We start from the raw sequence: 9,835 nt of genomic DNA, 5'->3' as shown, positions 1-9,835 counted from the left end.
GAGAAAAAAAGAAAAAAAAAAAAAGGACGATAGACGAAGTATTCTTAGCAGATTATATTTTATTCTTTTTGTTTAGATTGTCTAATATACACCTGTATAACCTCACGCTGCTCATAAGCGGCTGAGCCCACGATGCACTTCCCCGGTGCCCTAAACTCGATGCACAACCAACCTCGCTAAAACATCTGATCGCCTCGGATGCACCCGGACGTTCCAATCCACACTCATTTTGCTTCAACCGCTTTTGTTTTCTCCTTTTTCTTAAAAGTAATATGAACAAAGGTCAGATGAACTTCTTTGGAAATTGCTGCAGTGTGTACGTGTGAATGTGAATGTGTCCCTGTTAGTTCTGACAATGGTGTTGATCTGTTAGACTTTTATTTCTCTACCTTCAGAGGCCCCCGCACAGGAAAAACGGCATATAGCCTTTTGAGGTGCCGTGTTTTGTTCCGGCCCTAATGAGGACGACAGGAAGTTACAAAACACACACTTTATTTTTTAGTGCTCGCTGTGATAGAAAGGGCAGGAGACCGTTAATAAACCCTTAAAGCAGCTTTGATCTTTTTAAAGTCAAATCGACAAAAAACACAACCTCCATCACGGGTTGTTAATGCAATTTTATGTCAACTTCAAATGATGCAATTGGACATCTGCATGCTTTTATCAAACAAAAGTCTGCAGCAAACGTTCATGGTCGTCGGATGTTTTACTGTCTCATGAGTTGCAGTTGTCTCCATGAGTGACACCACGACGTTCATGTTGTGGGTTTAAGACCAGCTGAGGTGTCTCCTCCCTGGAGCCCAGGACTGAAAGAGAGAGTAGATGTCCACAGAGTTGCCACCTTCATAACAGTGCGTGTGTGTGTGTGTGTGTGTGTGTGTGTGTGTGTGTGTGTGTGTGTGTGCGTGCATGCATGCATGCATGCATGTGGAACAAAGGATCAGATGACCTATTTTTTTTTTTTTTCAGATTTGTATACGAGTGTTCTATTCCTTGGATATAATGAGAGCATGTTTATTTTTTTTTTTGGTTGAATTATCTGTTGGGAAGGGGTGGGGGGGAGGTTTGGGTTGATTTCTGTCAGATTTGATTTTTATTTTTAATTTCTGTGCTACTTCAGCCCATCCAGAGTCGTAACAAGTATTTTGAGCAGTTCAAAATGGGCAAAACCCGCTCTACACCATCACTGACTTTTACTGCTCATCTGACGCTGTTTAAATTTAAATTATCACCCCGTGTAAACTCCCCCTGTTTTATTTTGGAGGTTTAAATCTTCTGCCCCTGTGTTTGGACACTTGTCTCCTCCGTGTCCCCCTCACTGTCCGGCCCTTTTCTTCTTGAACACGGTGACTACTGATGGATGAAAGGACAGGATCGGTAACACCTAACAGAGTGAACCCGTCTTCAAACCAGCTGTCAGGATGTATGAGGAGGCGTTTTAGATTTAGAAGGAAACGTGTCTGTTAAATTTTTTTATTTTTTTTTTTGTTGGTTTAACTCCTGTGAAACTCTGGCAGTTCCTTGCGGGCATTACAGCCTATCACAAAGAGCCGAAGGGCTCCGTTTAGCTTATGATCACAGACTGAAGGGCTTTGTCATCAATATCAATTCGTAGCCACGGCCTGCGGTGTTGCACAGCTCTCTCTGGCGATGCATTTGGAATAAGTCTTGACTTTTCACGCCAGTTCAGTGTTCACAGATGTCGGAGGCAGTTTCTTTCTTCCTCCTGGACGTCCGCTGTGATATGCAGTTGGTATATTATAACAATCAAAAAACTTGCTTCTCTGTCCTCACCTGGGGCGACATCTGCCATCCTACAATTCTAGTTTCACAACTATAAACTCTCCCAGAAACCAGTTTGCTGGTCAGATAAACCAGATGTTTTGGCTGTCACGCCGCACCACAAAAAGAAAGCTGTGGTCCCGTCAAAAAACAAACAAAGTGGAGAGCAAAAGGTTTTGCTGCATGTCACATGTCTGTTTCCCCTGTTCCTCTACCCCGTCCCCTCTCTTGATTTTGATCTGGAAATGTCCGATAGCTTTTATTTAATGTGGAAAAAGAACACAGAAATAAATTATTTGATTTTTTTAATGCTGTAAACTGAGTTATCTTGTCTGCTGTCTGGAGTGGTTTTCATTTAAAGCAGAATGTTATAAGAACGAGTCACAATCAGACCTCTGAGAGAATTGTTTATTTGATCACGTTTTCATATCTACATGAAGAGACAAAAAAAGTGTCCACTATTTTACACCACACGTACTCAAACAGTATTATTGCAAATAAACAGGCAGTTGTACATGAAGCTTATCAGATGGCTTGTGAAGTTACAGAAAACATATTTCCTTTGAACGAAGACTTTGTATTGAAGACGTTGGTGTTACAAACATGGCTCAAAGAGCAGCTTTCAGATATTTTTTTGCATCCTTTCTGTCTGAACTACAGACCTTTTTATGACATAATTTCCTCTTTTTCCTTAAAACGTAACGACTGGATTTGACTACATATACACATCACATATGTGATTCCCGTGAGGAGTCTTGTCTTCTGTATCTGTCCTCGTCTGAACCGGATTAAAGCACAAATGTCACGATTGTGCAAAAAAATGAGCCGGCTCAAAGTAATCGACTTGTGAAAATATGAACTTCTGGCCTCCTGGTCTTCAATGTTTGTGCTTTTCCAGCCAACAGAAAGCGTTCATTCATTAGACGTCTCTGCTACGGGCGGAGTGTATGAATAGACCTACGAGTCATGCACTTTAAAAAAAGAAGAAAGTGGCAAAATAATGACTTATATCAGAGTTATATTGTACATCAAAATCAGTTTTATGCTACATACTTTTATAGATTTATGGTACTTTGTATGTGCGTCTCACAGTAACTTTAAACAAACAAATGCCTTCGAATAAAACATTTACATTTCCACAAAAGTCACATTTAAACAAAGGAGTAATTTAGATGGTTTCTTTCTAACTCGGCAAGAAAGCAAATAAGATAATTTCCCAAAAATGTTCCTTTAAATATCCTAGATGTGTGGCAAGAAATAAAACTTTATTTACACTAAAACGACTGACGTCAGCTACATATACAGTACATATATATTTACATTGTTTATGTAATGTAACTCTTCTACAGCCCTTTTTTATTTTTTATTACTTGACAGAAAACCCGCTGTCCCACACGTTTCCCTCGACTCAAACAATTTACCAGCAACACTTCCATCCTGCCAAAACCCTGCTAATGCTTTTTTTTATTTTTTCACAAGCAGCAATATCATTTTTATGTCAAAGTGCATCACGCCAGCCTCTGCCTAACAAAGTCGACATCACCTGACGACGTTCAGAAAAGTGCTCACATTGGTGCTTTCGTAAGAGGGCATTCAAAGCTGACCGTTAGTGCAGATTGTGCTCTACAGGCCACTAAGTCACACTCTGTGGATCAGATGAGTCACAGACCAGACAGCCCGGTGATTGGAGATGCGGTAGTCATTGCGATGGGGGTGTTTGCAGAGCCTCCGTTACGGGAGCATCCGCCATTGGTCACGGACGAAAGGGGCCCCAGAGGACCTCGTCAGAACTCGTCCTCGGAGCTGTCGGCCAGCAGCATGGCCTGGTCCTGACGGCTGGTCCCGGGCTCTCGAGGTTGCTGGGGAGGAAGAATGAACTTAACACAGGATTGATAATCAACAACAAGTGGAATAAGTGATATGTGATAAATAGAAGTGGGCTATACTGACCTCTGGCTGCCGGACCTTCCTCCTCTGGTGTTTGAAGCTGTTCCTCCTCTTGCGGTAAATCATGCGGATGCTGTAGAGGGCGCCGACGATGAGCAGGGCCCCGGTGATGCCGATGCCCACGGGGGCCAACATCCCAGACACATAACCCGCCTGCCGAGGTAGAAAACACCGACATCAAAGTGGAGCGGAGTCGTCAACAAGACTAATCCAAGCAATCTTTCTTATACTCCAACGGATGAGAATAGAGAATATAGCCGGCTTCATCCAAAACATCATTCAGTAAGGGAGCAAAGGAAGCTGACATGTTGAGGGCAGCAGGGGGCGGTCTTACCTTTTCTCTGATCAGCTCTACCCAGCTCCTCACTGGAAGAAAAGATCCACAGGTTTACCACTGTTTCCCTCTTTATATGTTTCTGAAGGTATGAGCATTAAACACTACACTATGTTGAATTCTAGGGTTTGTAAGAAAATTCAGAAACCACGTTCGCTTACTCAACCCCTGGTTGCGTTGAACCCAGACGGGGGGCGGAGGGATGAGGCTGTACGGGGGCCGCGTTGACGATTTTTTAGGTGTTTCTGTTAGGTCCTCCTCGCTCTCGTCCTCCACCGATTCCTCAGAGATCTCATCGTCCTCGTCTTCATCTGGCTCCTCTGCCGGGATAAAAATAAATAAAAAATATCTACTCAGCCAGCCAAGAAAATATCACATTTATGATTCAAGATAAGATAAGAAAGAAAATGTTCAGTTGTCAATAAAACTCTCCTCACCCTCAGACTCCATCTCCTCCAACCCTGATCTGGATTTGTGCTCCGGATGATGGGTTGCCATGGTTACCGTTGTCATAGCATGCTGGAAGGATGAGGATGAGGAGGAGGAGGGGCCGGCAGTGGGCAAGCGCTCCTCGAGGTTCAGTGTCCTCGCAGCACCTTTACGTCGCAAATCACACGGTCCCAAAGAGAGAGAGAGAGAGAGCGAGAGACGATTTCACTCCACTGTGTGCAGCTGGAACTCCCAGCTCAGCTTAGACTTCAGGTCAACTTGTGTTCCATGTTTTAGTGATTTAAGACATGCAAAGAGTAAACGTTAGACGAGTTAATTCTCTGAGAGCCTCGTGTTGACATTGAGATTCATTCAATCATTCTGGTTCATGCCACATCACCTCTCTCAGACTGATCCTCAGCTCCGCCTTGCAGCTGTGACACAGACGGACCCGAGGAGCCGATTGGCTCCAGGAGCTCCCCGCCAGACGTCTGCCAAGGTGACGTCCAGTCTGGCATCAGCAGGGATGGGGCGTGCGAGGGACCGGGCACCCGTGTGACCGCCGCCGCTTCTGATGTGACATCTTCAAATGGCTCGAAGATGAGAGGGAGCGCCTCAGACGACATGGTGCCCTCTGTGGCCTCATCCTGAGACGGCGGGACCGCAGTGTCCACTGTGATTGTGTCAAACACAGAGACCGAGTGAGGGTCAGCATGTGTAGCATGTGGTGAAATACTGCAGTCTGAAAGTTTGTGTGATCGTGCTAGGTTCAGTTAAGTAAACGAGAGCAAATTAATGAAGGTCTTGCAGTTTCTTAGCACACAACTCTGTCGACAGCTAAAATAAAAGACTTCTTCTGTTGCAAAGCAGAAACGGTATTCAGCACATATATAGTAGCAGTGTACAGCTTTTTCAAAGAGGTACCTCTTGTGACATGCAGTTTTCTCATTAGAAGCACTTGCACTCTCACAGTGCCGAGTTCACGGTGCAGCTAAGACACAATGAAAGGAGGATTGTTTGAAAAATGGTTCTTTCTAGATAAGAGGCGACCACAGAGGGGGCTGTCACCGGAGAAGCTGCCACTGCATATCTCTCAGGCGTTTCCCTTTAGTCCAAAGCATTTCTAACGTTGGCTGAAAATGCTTACAATCCTTTTATATAATGCTGTTTTGGGAATTAAGTTTTTTTTTTTTTGTCAGCTTCCTTTCTATTGGGAGGAAGCTTCATCAAACAGACAATCCCCGAATGGACAGCGGGAATACATATTGGCTCAGACAGACTTCTTTAATCCATTTCCCTCTGCCTCTGAATAATAATCTGCCTGTTTCTTTACAATAGTCTGGATGGGGAGTGTGAAGGGTGGGAAAGAAGGCGAGGCGTTTTGAGGGGGAATATATAGATAGAGAGAAGAAGGGGTTGAATCCTCCCACGACTTGTATAACGCACACCCTCCACCAGCCCATTCCTAGCAGTTGTGTGTGTTCTCTGTTTTTTTTTACAGGCTGGAGTCAGGAATAGAAAGTAATTAGACTGCCACGGGTCCCAGCTGGGGTTCAAAGTGGAGCGTGGAAAAGCGGGCGTCTTTTCTTTGCCAATCATCAAAGGCAATCTCTGCCACTAGACGTGTCGTTTTCATTTCCGCCTCATTTTTAATGAAGCCTCCTGAAACAGTGCAAACTCGGCCTGTTGTGGAAGGAAGTCTTCCAGGGTGACAATGACTGCAGAGCATTACCTTACACCAGGGATTCTTTGTGTTTTAAGTTTGGACATGTTGAGTAAGGGATTATAGAAAGTTTTACCAAAAGGTCAATTTCCCATCAACATTAATTACGCTTCTAATTGTTCTGACTTACCTCCACTGGGCCGAGCCGCCTCCGTCCACAGGCTTTCTGGTCCATCCTCTCTGGGCATCAGGTTTGGTCCAATTTCAGGTAACAAGGGGTCTGGGAGGGAGGACATTGTTTCATCATGGCCCCAAATCGACAAAAGTGTGGAGGTCCGAGGGGAGACAAAGACCGTGGGAGGGATGGAGCTGTGGGAGGCTAGTGTCTGGATAGGTGTGCCAGGATTTGGAGGTTCTGTAGTGGATGGCAAGCTTGTTTCTGGGTCTAGTTTTGTCTGGTCCTCCTCACCTTGGTCTTTGGCCTCACTGGCTGTGATGCTCAGCTGTGGGGCCTCTGATGAGGAGGCTAAAAATCCATCTCTCGCTGTAACTGCTGTGTCCAACAGCTTTCTCCCACCTGTAGGACTTAACACAGGCTGATTGTCGACAGCTATGTCCTCCTGTCTGACGTCGGGTTCAACAGACAGCACCGCAGCTGCCTCCGTCTGTCCTTGATCGTCTCCCATCTCAGATGAGCTCCCAAACTTCTTTACCCCGCTGCTTTGGCTCCATGCCTCTCCGCCGGCCTCACTCGGCCCAGATCTTCCACCAAAGCTGTCCCCGTTTTCCGTCTGCGTCACTGGATCCATCCCCTCAGGTCGTCCATGTGGGCCAGCCCCTCCTACTGCACCTACATTCAATATCAGGCCAGTTACAAGCTCTGTGTCTGAGGGTTCAGACTTTACATCTGTAGTGTGCATTGACCCAACAGTTGTAACCGAGCTGTCCTGTGTGGGGGGGGAGTTTGGGAGGTGGACAGGGGTCCCACAGACACAGAGACAGGTCCCAGCCAGCAGGAGGCGATGGAGCCTCCCAGACATCAGCATCTTGGTCTCGTCTCAGTGCCTGCTGAGAGTGGACACAAATGATGAATGCTAATAGGCTCAACTGAGGTGTGAACAGTCTCTGCCTGCAACTTCAACACCCAGCAGACACATGGACTGAGAGACAAAGCAGAGGTGGTGGTGGGAAGAAAGATAGGCGAGAGGACGAAAGTTGTGCAGCTGCAGATTAAAGGGTCAGAATGCAAAGTGTATAGAACTTGACACAGCCTGTGATAACCACAGAGAACAGGATTTACTGTGCATGTCTGCCTGCCTTTGCTTTGATGCCGTGGTTGCACTGTTTTTGAATAATTCACATGAAATTTCCTATTTCATCACACTAACTGCTCATTTTGTAGGATATTACCAGAAGGAAATGTTGGGCACATGCACAGAGGGAGAGAATCTGACACAGCAAGCACCCCCTCCGCACTTCACCTATAAATAGCACCAGGTTTTCTATCCTCTACAGATGGATCCGTGAATGTTTGAATCACACAAACCTGCAAAGCGGCAATTTTCAAACATGCACGCGCATTGTCAAAGGCTGAATTGGATCGGAAAACGAAGCAAACAGTTGTGCGTGGCGCAATTTGTTGCTTCACGTGACGCGACAGCCATGATCACCTAACTAGCGGTCGCTGACACGTCTGGTGTTCACATGGTGACACCGCTTTCATGTTGTCTGAGTCAGACAAACGTCTGAATGATCATCCAGCCCAGTCCAACAATGTCACAACGCAACCCACTTCTCTGTCTGCGCACCTCCCCTGTGATCAATACAGAGAACAGACAGTATGGTCATGCAGTCCACCGCCTGTCAACATAATGGCTCGAGCATTTGCACCGCAAACATATTCACGCTGCGGAATGATCGCACTGGGGCTAATCACAACCTCGCAGAGACTACAATGCATTCCCTTAAATCGCATCATCCATCACACTGTGGCTGTGAGAGCGAAATGCATATTGGTAACAATTTAAGTCGAGTAAAAATAAATACCTTCCAGAGTTCATGACGGATCGCTGTGCCTGGAGGACGCAGAGTTTCTCTTGCAGTGTGCAAAAAAAAAAAAACACACACGAAAAGAGTCAGTTCGTACGGACACAAATTCAGGAGAGTCAAGTGTGGAAAGCAAGCTGAAGGAGAGGCTTGTTGTTGTGCAGCTTGGCGTCACTGACTGGAAGTCTTCTCTACGTACGTCCGCCTGCTTCAGAACAGAAGTGCTGCCACCAAATGCTTAAAATCTGCAGAATTTAGGCAAATTGTCGTCTTTGAAATCGGCTTTATATAAGCATCTATTCCCTGTTGTATAATCATCATTGGTTCCTTTTTTCATTGTCTTTCCCAAAGAGTCGTCTGAGGCTCCTGGTGGTGCTGAATGGACAGCTCCCTAACCTCGAGTTAAAGGTCAGCGGGGACCAGAGAAGAAGAGAACTGTCATGTCTCTTATCCTGAAAATATTATATTAAACTTTTTATTGCTCAAATTTCACCAACTCTGTTACAACAGGCGCAGATGACTTTTAAGGTTTAAAATAGCTTTAATGCATACATTAGGTTAGAAAGCATGTTTGAAGTTCTTCATTGTCATGTGCACATCAATTACACAGAAGGCAAGTCTTTGGAAAGAAAAGAAAATCTTGGATCTCAGGCTCCCTCCAACAATGCTCATTAAATAAGTATACAAATAAAAATTAGGCAAGTAAAAATAGAATCTGTAGTGCAGAAATTAAAATATTGGGATACATTGTATTCTATATAATGCTAATCCAACACTAACATTCCATTATGAAAATGAGAAAATAGGCTACTTATAGAAATAAATAATTGTTTTGTTTAATTGATTCATTCTCTGTGACCGCTTCAATTAGCACAGTTATTCCTAAATAGAGCAGAAAACCAGCATGTGTACATGAGCACTTAGTACTATAGGCAGGAATTAGGTGACACACTGACAGTTAATGATATGGCAATGTGGTATGGTAACTGAATAATAAATGGTTTAATAATTTGTTTGTTTTTCCACCTGATATTTATGACTCATGTGGGGACAGAGATATCCTTCATATTTAAACATTTCATGGACAGCCCGGCAAAGCTGGAGTGTACTCAGAGTTGGGTTTGGGCTATAGACTGTATAAAATAGGGTTGGGGCACACAGAAAAGGTCCCAGTGACCCCCTCTGGTGCTCCTGTGAGGTGGCACCATCACCATCCATGGTTTACATCTGTGTATTGTCAATAGCTAAGAGATAATCAATATACGTTTTTAAGAAACGTTTTTATCCATTTCTAATCCATGTATTATTCATTTTCATTCAATTAAATTGTATTACATCTTAAATGTTCCCGGCCTGTACATCACATGGTTTTTCAATGGTTCAAAGAAGACATTTCTATACAATACACAATGTAACACAGCACAATAATATATCTGACATATAAAACAGTAAAATTATGTAATCTGATATACTTTGAATATACTATTTCTTAAGTTTGTTTGAGTTTTACTTTATGTATTTAAAAAGTCTGCATTTGGTTCATCTGAAATGATGTTTTTTGTTGAATAGAAAGTCAATCTAATAGTTTTGAGCATATTTTTGATCAGGCAATTCACGTGACGTCATCCCGGTTC

The 9,835-nt window shown here is 44.1% G+C and overlaps 1 protein-coding gene across 3 annotated transcripts in view; it reads left to right on the top strand.

Moving 5' to 3' along the window:
• The window catches only part of naa30 (N-alpha-acetyltransferase 30, NatC catalytic subunit), an 8,139-nt gene extending 6,048 nt beyond the window's left edge, over positions 1–2,091 (top strand). For all 3 annotated transcript variants that reach the window (XR_012951604.1, XM_076084773.1, XM_076084772.1), the window contains one exon: positions 1–2,091. This exon is cut by the window's left edge. The gene's annotated coding sequence lies outside the window, so the exon portion shown is untranslated.
• The last annotated feature ends 7,744 nt before the right edge of the window (positions 2,092–9,835 follow it).

The sequence above is a fragment of the Anarhichas minor genome, unplaced genomic scaffold (assembly GCF_050575085.1).
Source record: "Anarhichas minor isolate MPS153535 unplaced genomic scaffold, ASM5057508v1 ptg000136l, whole genome shotgun sequence".
In the NCBI taxonomy this organism is placed as follows: domain Eukaryota; kingdom Metazoa; phylum Chordata; class Actinopteri; order Perciformes; family Anarhichadidae; genus Anarhichas; species Anarhichas minor.
Note: the sequence above shows the minus strand (reverse complement) of the source record. Positions and strands in the feature narration are given on the sequence as shown.